This window comes from Lathyrus oleraceus, chromosome 7, assembly GCF_024323335.1.
Source record: "Lathyrus oleraceus cultivar Zhongwan6 chromosome 7, CAAS_Psat_ZW6_1.0, whole genome shotgun sequence".
NCBI classification, from domain to species: domain Eukaryota; kingdom Viridiplantae; phylum Streptophyta; class Magnoliopsida; order Fabales; family Fabaceae; genus Lathyrus; species Lathyrus oleraceus.
In genome coordinates, this window is record NC_066585.1 from 414,781,725 (window position 1) to 414,799,060 (window position 17,336).

The following is a 17,336-nucleotide window of genomic DNA, read 5'->3' on the forward strand; positions in this document are numbered from 1 at the left end:
AAAACATCATAAAAGAATCAACACAAAAAAATAAATCAAACCATTTGAAATTTGTCATCCGAATATAAGCAAATATATGCTACAACTTGAATATAGCTTACAACTTTAATCCATTTTAAAGAAATCTGCATATTTTTCAAAATGTGATTGACTATATAACATTAAACACTCAGTTGAAGAATGCTACGGAAGGTAAGAAAATTTATCATTGAATTTACAGATTGCCAACTATTTAATCATATGTAATTATAGTTTTATACTATAGAAATATTCCAGAATAATAGCATGCACGGCTAAGCCCTTCCACATACGAAATAATATAATCTAATAGGTTGTCATTGCTGATTAGTTGAGAAAAAAAATAAAACTATTTATATAAATATTCGAACAAAAATGTAGAAGAACAATGAAACTATTATCATGATGATTATTGAAGCACGCATGAATTAAAGCATGCAGTAAATCAATCAAGCTACAATGATCATTCCTGTCAACAGAAAACAAAATTTAGAAATCTTCACCATAAACTCTAAGGTAGAATATTGAACTTCGAAAACATGGACGAAAATTATGAATCAAAAATTCAAATAGAAACCATAAATCATCAAATACAACTCTCTTATTCTTAATACACTAACAAAGATGCATAATTTAACAATGAGAAGAAACACAATGAGAACAAACCCGTGAGAAACTGATTTTGATTCATCATCCATCACTCATTTTGTCTTCATCCATCGATCTCGGTGTTATCTATCTCCATATAACCCCTTGGTTTTGTGGTGATTGATACACACCATCCACACAAGTTTCTACACATATCTGGATAAGAGAGATAATACACTTGTTTTGCTTCTTGTGCATGAATGAACGAGCCATATAGATGATATGATTTATAATGTCAACAATATTGTAATTATTAATAACTCTTGTGCCACTATTATTTATTGGATCAAAGCAAGCACATTAAAATAGGGAAACCTTGTTGTTAAAGTCATGGTATTCCAATTGAAGGATACGTCGGATGATACCATAAAAATAACGCTCTCCTCCATTTGTAAGACCTTTAACATTACCTCACAATTAGTAGTATTTTTACCACGACTCTATTCTTTAGTGTGAAACTTGTATCCATTAACAAAGTAGATGTGCCATGATGTTGCCTTAGCTTTAGGACCGAGACCTATGCCTTCATATATGGGTTAGGTGTTCCATTACTCACATCATTCAACTAAAAATATATATACATCTAACCTTAGAGAGATTTTATGTGAAAAATACACTTACATATTTCTTTAGCCATGAAGGAAATTTCTCGTGTATAAGACCAGAAGCATCTTCCTCATTGATAAGATGATATTGCACGAACAATCTGACATCGGCCATAAAATGTATGAGTATTCATACACAATGGTTGAAAACAAGAAATCATTTTACAAAATGTACTTACTCAAGATACAGTTTAACCTCATCACAATTTAATATGACGTGCACGTGAGCAGATTCCAATTCCTTATCAAGCACCCAATAGACCCAAGGCTTTCCACTAGGACGACCACATTTGCTAAAAATTGAAATTTTTAGTTGTACATTCTTTTGATATGATCCAGGATCGTTTCTAAAACTAGTACTTGGCAAGAAACTAAAGGTCTTGAAAAATTGAGAGAAAAAATAAGTAGTTCCACGATGCAAGTAGGCGGTGCATATTAAACCTTTAACCCTAGCTTTATTTTTCACTTAAAGCTTGTAGTCTCCCATCAATATAAGAGTGAAACGGTTAAAATATGCTTTTTCATTAAAATAATCTACAAAAAGTACACATCATTTACCTTTCAAATGAATACATCCAACAATATTGTACAGGACCTCCAAGGATTCCTTCATTAGGTAAATGAGTCGGGAGATGTATCTAATCAGACATGGTCCCTACAAAAATCAAATTCTTTGATACTATAGATACAGAAACATCAATACCTCATGATCGTTAATTAAACATCTTAGAATAAGCTTTTTTTTCTCTTGATCACGCCTTATCAGCACACTGTAATTAAAAGCAGTTACACTATTATGTGTCAATTTACCATACATATCAAGTTAACTTTTAAAATTCAGTATAACATAAAACATCATAAAAGAATCAACACAAAAAAATAAATCAAACCATTTGAAATTTGTCATCCGAATATAAGCAAATATATGCTACAACTTGAATATAGCTTACAACTTTAATCCATTTTAAAGAAATCTGCATATTTTTCAAATGTGATTGACTATATAACATTAAACACTCACTTGAAGAATGCTACACAAGGTAAGAAAATTTATCATTGAATTTACAGATTGCCAACTATTTAATCATATGTAATTATAGTTTTATACTATAGAAATATTCCAGAATAATAGCATGCACGGCTAAGCCCTTCCACATACGAAATAATATAATCTAATAGGTTGTCATTGCTGATTAGTTGAGAAAAAAAATAAAACTATTTATATAAATATTCGAACAAAAATGTAGAAGAACAATGAAACTATTATCATGATGATTATTGAAGCACGCATGAATTAAAGCATGCAGTAAATCAATCAAGCTACAATGATCATTCCTGTCAACAGAAAACAAAATTTAGAAATCTTCACCATAAAATCTAAGGTAGAATATTGAACTTCGAAAACATGGACGAAAATTATGAATCAAAAATTCAAATAGAAACCATAAATCATCAAATACAACTCTCTTATTCTTAATTCACTAACAAAGATGCATAATTTAACAATGAGAAGAAACACAATGAGAACAAACCTGTGAGAAACTGATTTTGACTCATCATCCATCACTCATTTTGTCTTCATCCATCGATCTAGGTGTTATCTATCTCCATATAACCCCTTGGTTTTGTGGTGATTGATACACACCATCCACACAAGTTTCTACACATATCTGGATAAGAGAGATAATACACTTGTTTTGCTTCTTGTGCATGAATGAACGAGCCATATAGATGATATCATTTATAATGTCAACAATATTGTAATTATTAATAACTCTTGTGCCACTATTATTTATTGGATCAAACCAAGCACAGTAAAATAGGGAAACCTTGTTGTTAAAGTCATGGTATTCCAATTGAAGGATACGTTGGATGATACCATAAAAATAATGTTCTCCTCCATTTGTAAGACCTTTAACATTACCTCACAATTAGTAGTATTTTTACAACGACTCTATTCTTTAGTGTGAAACTTGTATCCATTAACAAAGTAGATGTGCCATGATGTTGCCTTAGCTTTAGGACCGAGACCTATGCCTTCATATATGGGTTAGGTGTTCCATTACTCACATCATTCAACTAAAAATATATATACATCTAACCTTAGAGAGATTTTATGTGAAAAATACACTTACATATTTCTTTAGCCATGAAGGAAATTTCTCGTGTATAAGACCAGAAGCATCTTCCTCATTGATAAGATGATATTGCACGAACAATCTGACATCGACCATAAAATGTATGAGTATTCATACACAATGGTTGAAAACAAGAAATCATTTTACAAAATGTACTTACTCAAGATACAGTTTAACCTCATCACAATTTAATATGACGTGCACGTGAGCAGATTCCAATTCCTTATCAAGCACGCAATAGTAGCAAGGCTTTCCACTAGGACGACCACATTTGCTAAAAATTGAAATTTTTAGTTGTACATTCTCTTGATATGATCCAGGATCGTTTCTAAAACTTGTACTTGGCAAGAAACTAAAGGTCTTGAAAAATTGAGAACAAAAATAAGTAGTTCCACGATGCAAGTAGGCGGTGCATATTAAACCTTTAACCCTAGCTTTATTTTTCACTTAAAGCTTGTAGTCTCCCATCAATATAAGAGTGAAACGGTTAAAATATGTTTTTTCATTAAAATAATCTACAAAAAGTACACATCATTTACCTTTCAAATGAATACATCCAACAATATTGTACATGACCTCCAAGGATTCCTTCATTAGGTAAATGAGTCGGGAGATGTATCTAATCAGACATGGTCCCTACAAAAATCAAATTCTTTGATACCATAGATACAGAAACATCAATACCTCATGATCGTTAATTAAACATCTTAGAATAAGCTTTTTTTTCTCTTGATCACGCCTTATCAGCAAACTGTAATTAAAAGCAGTTAACATATTATGTGTCAATTTACCATACATATCAAGTTAACTTTTAAAATTCAGTATAACATAAAACATCATAAAAGAATCAACAAAAAAAATAAATCAAACCATTTGAAATTTGTCATCCGAATATAAGCAAATATATGCTACAACTTGAATATAGCTTACAACTTTAATCCATTTTAAAGAAATCTGCATTTTTTTCAAATGTGATTGACTATATAACATTAAACACTCACTTGAAGAATGCTACGGAAGGTAAGAAATTTTATTATTGAATTTACAGATTGCCAACTATTTAATCATATGTAATTATAGTTTTATACTATAGAAATATTCCAGAATAATAGCATGCACGGCTAAGCCCTTCCACATACGAAATAATATAATCTAATAGGTTGTCATTGCTGATTAGTTGAGAAAAAAAATAAAACTATTTATATAAATATTCGAACAAAAATGTAGAAGAACAATGAAACTATTATCATGATGATTATTGAAGCACGCATGAATTAAAGCATGCAGTAAATCAATCAAGCTACAATGATCATTCCTGTCAACAGAAAACAAAATTTAGAAATCTTCACCATAAACTCTAAGGTAGAATATTGAACTTCGAAAACATGGACGAAAATTATGAATCAAAAATTCAAATAGAAACCATAAATCATCAAATACAACTCTCTTATTCTTAATTCACTAACAAAGATGCATAATTTAACAATGAGAAGAAACACAATGAGAACAAACCTGTGAGAAACTGATTTTGACTCATCATCCATCACTCATTTTGTCTTCATCCATCGATCTAGGTGTTATCTATCTCCATATAACCCCTTGGTTTTGTGGTGATTGATACACACCATCCACACAAGTTTCTACACATATCTGGATAAGAGAGATAATACACTTGTTTTGCTTCTTGTGCATGAATGAACGAGCCATATAGATGATATCATTTATAATGTCAACAATATTGTAATTATAAATAACTCTTGTGCCACTATTATTTATTGGATCAAACCAAGCACAATAAAATAGGGAAACCTTGTTGTTAAAGTCATGGTATTCCAATTGAAGGATACGTCGGATGATACCATAAAAATAACGCTCTCCTCCATTTGTAAGACCTTTAACATTACCTCACAATTAGTAGTATTTTTACCACGACTCTATTCTTTAGTGTGAAACTTGTATCCATTAACAAAGTAGATGTGCCATGATGTTGCCTTAGCTTTAGGACCGAGACCTATGCCTTCATATATGGGTTAGGTGTTCCATTACTCACATCATTCAACTAAAAATATATATACATCTAACCTTAGAGAGATTTTATGTGAAAAATACACTTACATATTTCTTTAGCCATGAAGGAAATTTCTCGTGTATAAGACCAGAAGCATCTTCCTCATTGATAAGATGATATTGCACGAACAATCTGACATCGGCCATAAAATGTATGAGTATTCATACACAATGGTTGAAAACAAGAAATCATTTTACAAAATGTACTTACTCAAGATACAGTTTAACCTCATCACAATTTATTATGACGTGCACGTGAGCAGATTCCAATTCCTTATCAAGCACCCAATAGACCCAAGGCTTTCCACTAGGACGACCACATTTGCTAAAAATTGAAATTGTTAGTTGTACATTCTCTTGATATGATCCAGGATCGTTTCTAAAACTTGTACTTGGCAAGAAACTAAAGGTCTTGAAAAATTGAGAACAAAAATAAGTAGTTCCACGATGCAAGTAGGCGGTGCATATTAAACCTTTAACCCTAGCTTTATTTTTCACTTAAAGCTTGTAGTCTCCCATCAATCTAAGAGTGAAACGGTTAAAATATGTTTTTTCATTAAAATAATCTACAAAAAGTACACATCATTTACCTTTCAAATGAATACATCCAACAATAATGTACAGGACCACCAAGGATTCCTTCATTAGGTAGATGAGTCGGGAGATGTATCTAATCAGACATGGTCCCTACAAAAATCAAATTGTTTCATACCATAGATACACAAACATCAAAACCTAATGATCGTTAATTAAACATCTTAGAATAAGCTTTTTTTTCTCTTAATCACGCCTTATCAGCAAACTGTAATTAAAAGCAGTTAACATATTATGTGTCAATTTACCATACATATCAAGTTAACTTTTAAAATTCAGTATAACATAAAACATCATAAAAGAATCAACAAAAAAAATAAATCAATCCATTTGAAATTTGTCATCCGAATATAAGCAAATATATGCTACAACTTGAATATAGCTTACAACTTTAATCCATTTTAATGAAATCTGCATATTTTTCCAATGTGATTGACTATATAACATTAAACACTCACTTGAAGAATGCTACGGAAGGTAAAAAAATTTATCATTGAATTTACAGATTGTCAACTATTTAATCATATGTAATTATAGTTTTATACTATAGAAATATTCCAGAATAATAGCATGCACGGCTAAGCCCTTCCACATACGAAATAATATAATCTAATAGGTTGTCATTGCTGATTAGTTGAGAAAAAAAATAAAACTATTTATATAAATATTCGAACAAAAATGTAGAAGAACAATGAAACTATTATCATGATGATTACTGAAGCACGCATGAATTAAAGCATGCAGTAAATCAATCAAGCTACAATGATCATTCCTGTCAACAGAAAACAAAATTTAGAAATCTTCACCATAAACTCTAAGGTAGAATATTGAACTTCGAAAACATGGACGAAAATTATGAATCAAAAATTCAAATAGAAACCATAAATCATCAAATACAACTCTCTTATTCTTAATTCACTAACAAAGATGCATAATTTAACAGTGAGAAGAAACACAATGAGAACAAACCTGTCAGAAACTGATTTTGATTCATCATCCATCACTCATTTTGTCTTCATCCATCGATCTCGGTGTTATCTATCTCCATATAACCCCTTGGTTTTGTGGTGATTGATACACACCATCCACACAAGTTTCTACACATATCTGGATAAGAGATAATACACTTGTTTTGCTTCTTGTACATGAATGAACGAGCCATATAGATGATATCATTTATAATGTCAACAATATTGTAATTATTAATAACTCTTGTGCCACTATTATTTATTGGATCAAACCAAGCACACTAAAATAGGGAAACCTTGTTGTAAAAGTCATGGTATTCCAATTGAAGGATACGTCGGATGATACCATAAAAATAACGCTCTCCTCCATTTGTAAGACCTTTAACATTACCTCACAATTAGTAGTATTTTTACCACGACTCTATTCTTTAGTGTGAAACTTGTATCCATTAACAAAGTAGATGTGCCATGATGTTGCCTTAGCTTTAGGACCGAGACCTATGCCTTCATATATGGGTTAGGTGTTCCATTACTCACATCATTCAACTAAAAATATATATACATCTAACCTTAGAGAGATTTTATGTGAAAAATACACTTACATATTTCTTTAGCCATGAAGGAAATTTCTCGTGTATAAGACCAGAAGCATCTTCCTCATTGATAAGATGACATTGCACGAACAATCTGACATCGGCCATAAAATGTATGAGTATTCATACACAATGGTTGAAAAGAAGAAATCATTTTACAAAATGTACTTACTCAAGATACAGTTTAACCTCATCACAATTTATTATGACGTGCACGTGAGCAGATTCCAATTCCTTATCAAGCACCCAATAGACCCAAGGCTTTCCACTAGGACGACCACATTTGCTAAAAATTGAAATTGTTAGTTGTACATTCTCTTGATATGATCCAGGATCGTTTCTAAAACTTGTACTTGGCAAGAAACTAAAGGTCTTGAAAAATTGAGATAAAAAATAAGTAGTTCCACGATGCAAGTAGGCGGTGCATATTAAACCTTTAACCCTAGCTTTATTTTTCACTTAAAGCTTGTAGTCTCCCATCAATCTAAGAGTGAAACGGTTAAAATATGTTTTTTCATTAAAATAATCTACAAAAAGTACACATCATTTACCTTTCAAATGAATACATCCAACAATAATGTACAGGACCACCAAGGATTCCTTCATTAGGTAGATGAGTCGGGAGATGTATCTAATCAGACATGGTCCCTACAAAAATCAAATTGTTTCATACCATAGATACACAAACATCAAAACCTAATGATCGTTAATTAAACATCTTAGAATCGTCACGCCTTATCAGCAAACTGTAATTAAAAGCAGTTAACATATTATGTGTCAATTTACCATACATATCAAGTTAACTTTTAAAATTCAGTATAACATAAAACATCATCATTCACCATTTGCCATCCGAATATAAGCAAATCTACAACTTTAATATAGCTTACAACTTTAAAGCATATACCAATGTATATTATTTATTAACTATATTATGATTTACAGTCAATATTACATAGTTAACTTATTAATATCAAGTATAACTAAATTAATCATATAACATTTAAAAGAATCAGCACAAAAAAATAAATCAATCCATTTGAAATTTGTCATCCGAATATAAGCAAATATATGCTACAACTTTAATATAGCTTACAACTTTAATCCATTTTAATGAAATCTGCATGCATATTTTTCCAATGTGATTGACTATATAACATTAAACACTCACTTGAAGAATGCTACAAAAGGTAAGAAAATTTATCATTGAATTTACAGATTGCCAACTATTTAATCATATGTAATTATAGTTTTATACTATAGAAATATTCCAGAATAATAGCATGCACAGCTAAACCCTTCCACATACGAAATAATATAATCTAATAAGTTGTCATTGTTGATTAGGTGAGAAAAAAATAAAAACTATTTATATAAATATTCGAACAAAAATGTAGAAGAACAATGAAATTATTATCATGATGATTATTGAAGCACGCATGAACTAAAGCATGCAGTAAATCAATCAAGCTACAATGATCATTCCTGTCAACAGAAAACAAAATTTAGAAATCTTCACCATAAACTCTAAGGTAGAATATTGAACTTCGAAAACATGGACGAAAATTATGAATCAAAAATTCAAATAGAAACCATAAATCATCAAATACAACTCTCTTATTCTTAATTCACTAACAAAGATGCATAATTTAACAATGAGAAGAAACACAATGAGAACAAACCTTTGAGAAACTGATTTTGACTCATCATCCATCACTCATTTTGTCTTCATCCATCGATCTCGGTGTTATATATCTCCATATAACCCCTTGGTTTTGTGGTGATTGATACACATCCACACAAGTTTCTACACATATCTGGATAAGAGAGATAATACACTTGTTTTGCTTCTTGTGCATGAATGAACGAGCCATATAGATGATATCATTTATTCATCTTAATGTCAACAATATTGTAATTATTAATAACTCTTGTGCCACTATTATTTATTGGATCAAACCAAGCAAAGTAAAATAGGGAAACCTTGTTGTTAAAGTCATGGTATTCCAATTGAAGGATACGTTGGATGATACCATAAAAATAACGCTCTCCTCCATTTGTAAGACCTTTAACATTACCTCACAATTAGTAGTATTTTTACCACGACTCTATTCTTTAGTGTGAAACTTGTATCCATTAACAAAGTAGATGTGCCATGATGTTGCCTTAGCTTTAGGACCGAGACCTATGCCTTCATATATGGGTTAGGTGTTCCATTACTCACATCATTCAACTAAAAATATATATACATCTAATCTTAGAGAGATTTTATGTGAAAAATACACTTACATATTTCTTTAGCCATGAAGGAAATTTCTCGTGTATAAGACCAGAAGCATCTTCCTCATTGATAAGATGATATTGCACGAACAATATGACACCGGCCATAAAATGTATGAGTATTCATACACAATGGTTGAAAAGAAGAAATCATTTTACAAAATGTACTTACTCAAGATACAGTTTAACCTCATCACAATTTATTATGACGTGCACGTGAGCAGATTCCAATTCCTTATCAAGCACCCAATAGACCCAAGGCTTTCCACTAGGACGACCACATTTGCTAAAAATTGAAATTGTTAGTTGTACATTCTCTTGATATGATCCAGGATCGTTTCTAAAACTTGTACTTGGCAAGAAACTAAAGGTCTTGAAAAATTGAGAACAAAAATAAGTAGTTCCACGATGCAAGTAGGCGGTGCATATTAAACCTTTAACCCTAGCTTTATTTTTCACTTAAAGCTTGTAGTCTCCCATCAATCTAAGAGTGAAACGGTTAAAATACGTTTTTTCATTAAAATAATCTACAAAAAGTACACATCATTTACCTTTCAAATGAATACATCCAACAATATTGTACAGGACCACCAAGGATTCCTTCATTAGGTAGATGAGTCGGGAGATGTATCTAATCAGACATGGTCCCTACAAAAATCAAATTGTTTCATACCATAGATACACAAACATCAAAACCTAATGATCGTTAAATAAACATCTTAGAATAAGCTTTTTTTTCTCTTGATCACGCCTTATCAACAAACTGTAATTAAAAGCAGTTAACGTATTATGTGTCAATTTACCATACATATCAAGTTAACTTTTAAAATTCAGTATAACATAAAACATCATAAAAGAATCAGCACAAAAAAACAAATCAATCCATTTAAAATTTGTCATCCGAATATAAGCAAATATATGCTACAACTTTAATATAGCTTACAACTTTAATCCATTTTAATGAAATCTGCATATTTTTCCAATGTGATTGACTATATAACATTAAACACTCACTTGAAGAATGCTACAGAAGGTAAGAAAATTTATCATTGAATTTACAGATTGCCAACTATTTAATCATATGTAATTATAGTTTTATACTATAGAAATATTCCAGAATAATAGCATGCACGGCTAAGCCCTTCCACATACGAAATAATATAATCTAATAAGTTGTCATTGTTGATTAGGTGAGAAAAAAATAAAAACTATTTATATAAATATTCGAACAAAAATGTAGAAGAACAATGAAATTATTATCATGATGATTATTGAAGCACGCATGAATTAAAGCATGCAGTAAATCAATCAAGCTACAATGATCATTCCTGTCAACAGAAAACAAAATTTAGAAATCTTCACCATAAACTCTAAGGTAGAATATTGTACTTCGAAAACATGGACGAAAATTATGAATCAAAAATTCAAATAGAAACCATAAATCATCAAATACAACTCTCTTATTCTGAATTCACTAACAAAGATGCATAATTTAACAATGCGAAGAAACACAATGAGAACAAACCTGTAAGAAACGGATTTTGACTCATCATCCATCACTCATTTTGTCTTCATCCATCGATCTCGGTGTTATATATCTCCATATAACCCCTTGGTTTTGTGGTGATTGATACACATCCACACAAGTTTCTACACATATCTGGATAAGAGAGATAATACACTTGTTTTGCTTCTTGTGCATGAATGAACGAGCCATATAGATGATATCATTTATTCATCTTAATGTTAACAATATTGTAATTATTAATAACTCTTGTGCCACTATTATTTATTGGATCAAACCAAGCAAAGTAAAATAGGGAAACCTTGTTGTTAAAGTCATGGTATTCCAATTGAAGGATACGTTGGATGATACCATAAAAATAACGCTCTCCTCCATTTGTAAGACCTTTAACATTACCTCACAATTAGTAGTATTTTTACCACGACTCTATTCTTTAGTGTGAAACTTGTATCCATTAACAAAGTAGATGTGCCATGATGTTGCCTTAGCTTTAGGACCGAGACCTATGCCTTCATATATGGGTTAGGTGTTCCATTACTCACATCATTCAACTAAAAATATATATACATCTAATCTTAGAGAGATTTTATGTGAAAAATACACTTACATATTTCTTTAGCCATGAAGGAAATTTCTCGTGTATAAGACCAGAAGCATCTTCCTCATTGATAAGATGATATTGCACGAACAATATGACATCGGCCATAAAATGTATGAGTATTCATACACAATGGTTGAAAAGAAGAAATCATTTTACAAAATGTACTTACTCGAGATACAGTTTAACCTCATCACAATTTATTATGACGTGCACGTGAGCAGATTCCAATTCCTTATCAAGCACCTAATAGACCCAAGGCTTTCTACTAGGACGACCACATTTGCTAAAAATTGAATTTGTTAGTTGTACATTCTCTTGATATGATCCAGGATCGTTTCTAAAACTTGTACTTGGCAAGAAACTAAAGGTCTTGAAAAATTGAGAACAAAAATAAGTAGTTCCACGATGCAAGTAGGCGGTGCATATTAAACCTTTAACCCTAGCTTTATTTTTCACTTAAAGCTTGTAGTCTCCCATCAATCTAAGAGTGAAACGGTTAAAATACGTTTTTTCATTAAAATAATCTACAAAAAGTACACATCATTTACCTTTCAAATGAATACATCCAACAATATTGTACAGGACCACCAAGGATTCCTTCATTAGGTAGATGAGTCGGGAGATGTATCTAATCAGACATGGTCCCTACAAAAATCAAATTGTTTCATACCATAGATACACAAACATCAAAACCTAATGATCGTTAAATAAACATCTTAGAATAAGCTTTTTTTTCTCTTGATCACGCCTTATCAACAAACTGTAATTAAAAGCAGTTAACGTATTATGTGTCAATTTACCATACATATCAAGTTAACTTTAAAATTCAGTATAACATAAAACATCATAAAAGAATCAGCACAAAAAAATAAATCAATCCATTTGAAATTTGTCATCCGAATATAAGCAAATATATGCTACAACTTTAATATAGCTTACAACTTTAATCCATTTTAATGAAATCTGCATATTTTTCCAATGTGATTGACTATATAACATTAAACACTCACTTGAAGAATGCTACAGAAGGTAAGAAAGTTTATCATTGAATTTACAGATTGCCAACTATTTAATCATATGTAATTATAGTTTTATACTATAGAAATATTCCAGAATAATAGCATGCACGGCTAAGCCCTTCCACATACGAAATAATATAATCTAATAAGTTGTCATTGTTGATTAGGTGAGAAAAAAATAAAAACTATTTATATAAATATTCGAACAAAAATGTAGAAGAACAATGAAATTATTATCATGATGATTATTGAAGCACGCATGAATTAAAGCATGCAGTAAATCAATCAAGCTACAATGATCATTCCTGTCAACAGAAAACAAAATTTAGAAATCTTCACCATAAACTCTAAGGTAGAATATTGAACTTCGAAAACATGGACGAAAATTATGAATCAAAAATTCAAATAGAAACCATAAATCATCAAATACAACTCTCTTATTCTGAATTCACTAACAAAGATGCATAATTTAACAATGCGAAGAAACACAATGAGAACAAACCTGTGAGAAACGGATTTTGACTCATCATCCATCACTCATTTTGTCTTCATCCATCGATCTCGGTGTTATATATCTCCATATAACCCCTTGGTTTTGTGGTGATTGATACACATCCACACAAGTTTCTACACATATCTGGATAAGAGAGATAATACACTTGTTTTGCTTCTTGTGCATGAATGAACGAGCCATATAGATGATATCATTTATTCATCTTAATGTTAACAATATTGTAATTATTAATAACTCTTGTGCCACTATTATTTATTGGATCAAACCAAGCAAAGTAAAATAGGGAAACCTTGTTGTTAAAGTCATGGTATTCCAATTGAAGGATACGTTGGATGATACCATAAAAATAACGCTCTCCTCCATTTGTAAGACCTTTAACATTACCTCACAATTAGTAGTATTTTTACCACGACTCTATTCTTTAGTGTGAAACTTGTATCCATTAACAAAGTAGATGTGCCATGATGTTGCCTTAGCTTTAGGACCGAGACCTATGCCTTCATATATGGGTTAGGTGTTCCATTACTCACATCATTCAACTAAAAATATATATACATCTAATCTTAGAGAGATTTTATGTGAAAAATACACTTACATATTTCTTTAGCCATGAAGGAAATTTCTCGTGTATAAGACCAGAAGCATCTTCCTCATTGATAAGATGATATTGCACGAACAATATGACATCGGCCATAAAATGTATGAGTATTCATACACAATGGTTGAAAAGAAGAAATCATTTTACAAAATGTACTTACTCAAGATACAGTTTAACCTCATCACAATTTATTATGACGTGCACGTGAGCAGATTCCAATTCCTTATCAAGCACCTAATAGACCCAAGGCTTTCTACTAGGACGACCACATTTGCTAAAAATTGAATTTGGTAGTTGTACATTCTCTTGATATGATCCAGGATCGTTTCTAAAACTTGTACTTGGCAAGAAACTAAAGGTCTTGAAAAATTGAGAACAAAAATAAGTAGTTCCACGATGCAAGTAGGCGGTGCATATTAAACCTTTAACCCTAGCTTTATTTTTCACTTAAAGCTTGTAGTCTCCCATCAATCTAAGAGTGAAACGGTTAAAATACGTTTTTTCATTAAAATAATCTACAAAAAGTACACATCATTTACCTTTCAAATGAATACATCCAACAATATTGTACAGGACCACCAAGGATTCCTTCATTAGGTAGATGAGTCGGGAGATGTATCTAATCAGACATGGTCCCTACAAAAATCAAATTGTTTCATACCATAGATACACAAACATCAAAACCTAATGATCGTTAAATAAACATCTTAGAATAAGCTTTTTTTTCTCTTGATCACGCCTTATCAACAAACTGTAATTAAAAGCAGTTAACGTATTATGTGTCAATTTACCATACATATCAAGTTAACTTTAAAAATTCAGTATAACATAAAACATCATAAAAGAATCAGCACAAAAAAATAAATCAATCCATTTGAAATTTGTCATCCGAATATAAGCAAATATATGCTACAACTTTAATATAGCTTACAACTTTAATCCATTTTAATGAAATCTGCATATTTTTCCAATGTGATTGACTATATAACATTAAACACTCACTTGAAGAATGCTACAGAAGGTAAGAAAATTTATCATTGAATTTACAGATTACCAACTATTTAATCATATGTATTTATAGTTTTATACTATAGAAATATTCCAGAATAATAGCATGCACGGCTAAGCCCTTCCACATACGAAATAATATAATCTAATAAGTTGTCATTGTTGATTAGGTGAGAAAAAAATAAAAACTATTTATATAAATATTCGAACAAAAATGTAGAAGAACAATGAAATTATTATCATGATGATTATTGAAGCACGCATGAATTAAAGCATGCAGTAAATCAATCAAGCTACAATGATCATTCCTGTCAACAGAAAACAAAATTTAGAAATCTTCACCATAAACTCTAAGGTAGAATATTGAACTTCGAAAACATGGACGAAAATTATGAATCAAAAATTCAAATAGAAACCATAAATCATCAAATACAACTCTCTTATTCTGAATTCACTAACAAAGATGCATAATTTAACAATGCGAAGAAACACAATGAGAACAAACCTGTGAGAAACGGATTTTGACTCATCATCCATCACTCATTTTGTCTTCATCCATCGATCTCGGTGTTATATCTCCATATAACCCCTTGGTTTTGTGGTGATTGATACACATCTACACAAGTTTCTACACATATCTGGATAAGAGAGATAATACACTTGTTTTGCTTCTTGTGCATGAATGAACGAGCCATATAGATGATATCATTTATTCATCTTAATGTTAACAATATTGTAATTATTAATAACTCTTGTGCCACTATTATTTATTGGATCAAACCAAGCAAAGTAAAATAGGGAAACCTTGTTGTTAAAGTCATGGTATTCCAATTGAAGGATACGTTGGATGATACCATAAAAATAACGCTCTCCTCCATTTGTAAGACCTTTAACATTACCTCACAATTAGTAGTATTTTTACCACGACTCTATTCTTTAGTGTGAAACTTGTATCCATTAACAAAGTAGATGTGCCATGATGTTGCCTTAGCTTTAGGACCGAGACCTATGCCTTCATATATGGGTTAGGTGTTCCATTACTCACATCATTCAACTAAAAATATATATACATCTAATCTTAGAGAGATTTTATGTGAAAAATACACTTACATATTTCTTTAGCCATGAAGGAAATTTCTCGTGTATAAGACCAGAAGCATCTTCCTCATTGATAAGATGATATTGCACGAACAATATGACATCGGCCATAAAATGTATGAGTATTCATACACAATGGTTGAAAAGAAGAAATCATTTTACAAAATGTACTTACTCAAGATACAGTTTAACCTCATCACAATTTATTATGACGTGCACGTGAGCAGATTCCAATTCCTTATCAAGCACCTAATAGACCCAAGGCTTTCTACTAGGACGACCACATTTGCTAAAAATTGAATTGGTAGTTGTACATTCTCTTGATATGATCCAGGATCGTTTCTAAAACTTGTACTTGGCAAGAAACTAAAGGTCTTGAAAAATTGAGAACAAAAATAAGTAGTTCCACGATGCAAGTAGGCGGTGCATATTAAACCTTTAACCCTAGCTTTATTTTTCACTTAAAGCTTGTAGTCTCCCATCAATCTAAGAGTGAAACGGTTAAAATACGTTTTTTCATTAAAATAATCTACAAAAAGTACACATCATTTACCTTTCAAATGAATACATCCAACAATATTGTACAGGACCACCAAGGATTCCTTCATTAGGTAGATGAGTCGGGAGATGTATCTAATCAGACATGGTCCCTACAAAAATCAAATTGTTTCATACCATAGATACACAAACATCAAAACCTAATGATCGTTAAATAAACATCTTAGAATAAGCTTTTTTTCTCTTGATCACGCCTTATCAACAAACTGTAATTAAAAGCAGTTAACGTATTATGTGTCAATTTACCATACATATCAAGTTAACTTTAAAAATTCAGTATAACATAAAACATCATAAAAGAATCAGCACAAAAAAATAAATCAATCCATTTGAAATTTGTCATCCGAATATAAGCAAATATATGCTACAACTTTAATATAGCTTACAACTTTAATCCATTTTAATGAAATCTGCATATTTTTCCAATGTGATTGACTATATAACATTAAACACTCACTTGAAGAATGCTTCAGAAGGTAAGAAAGTTTATCATTGAATTTACAA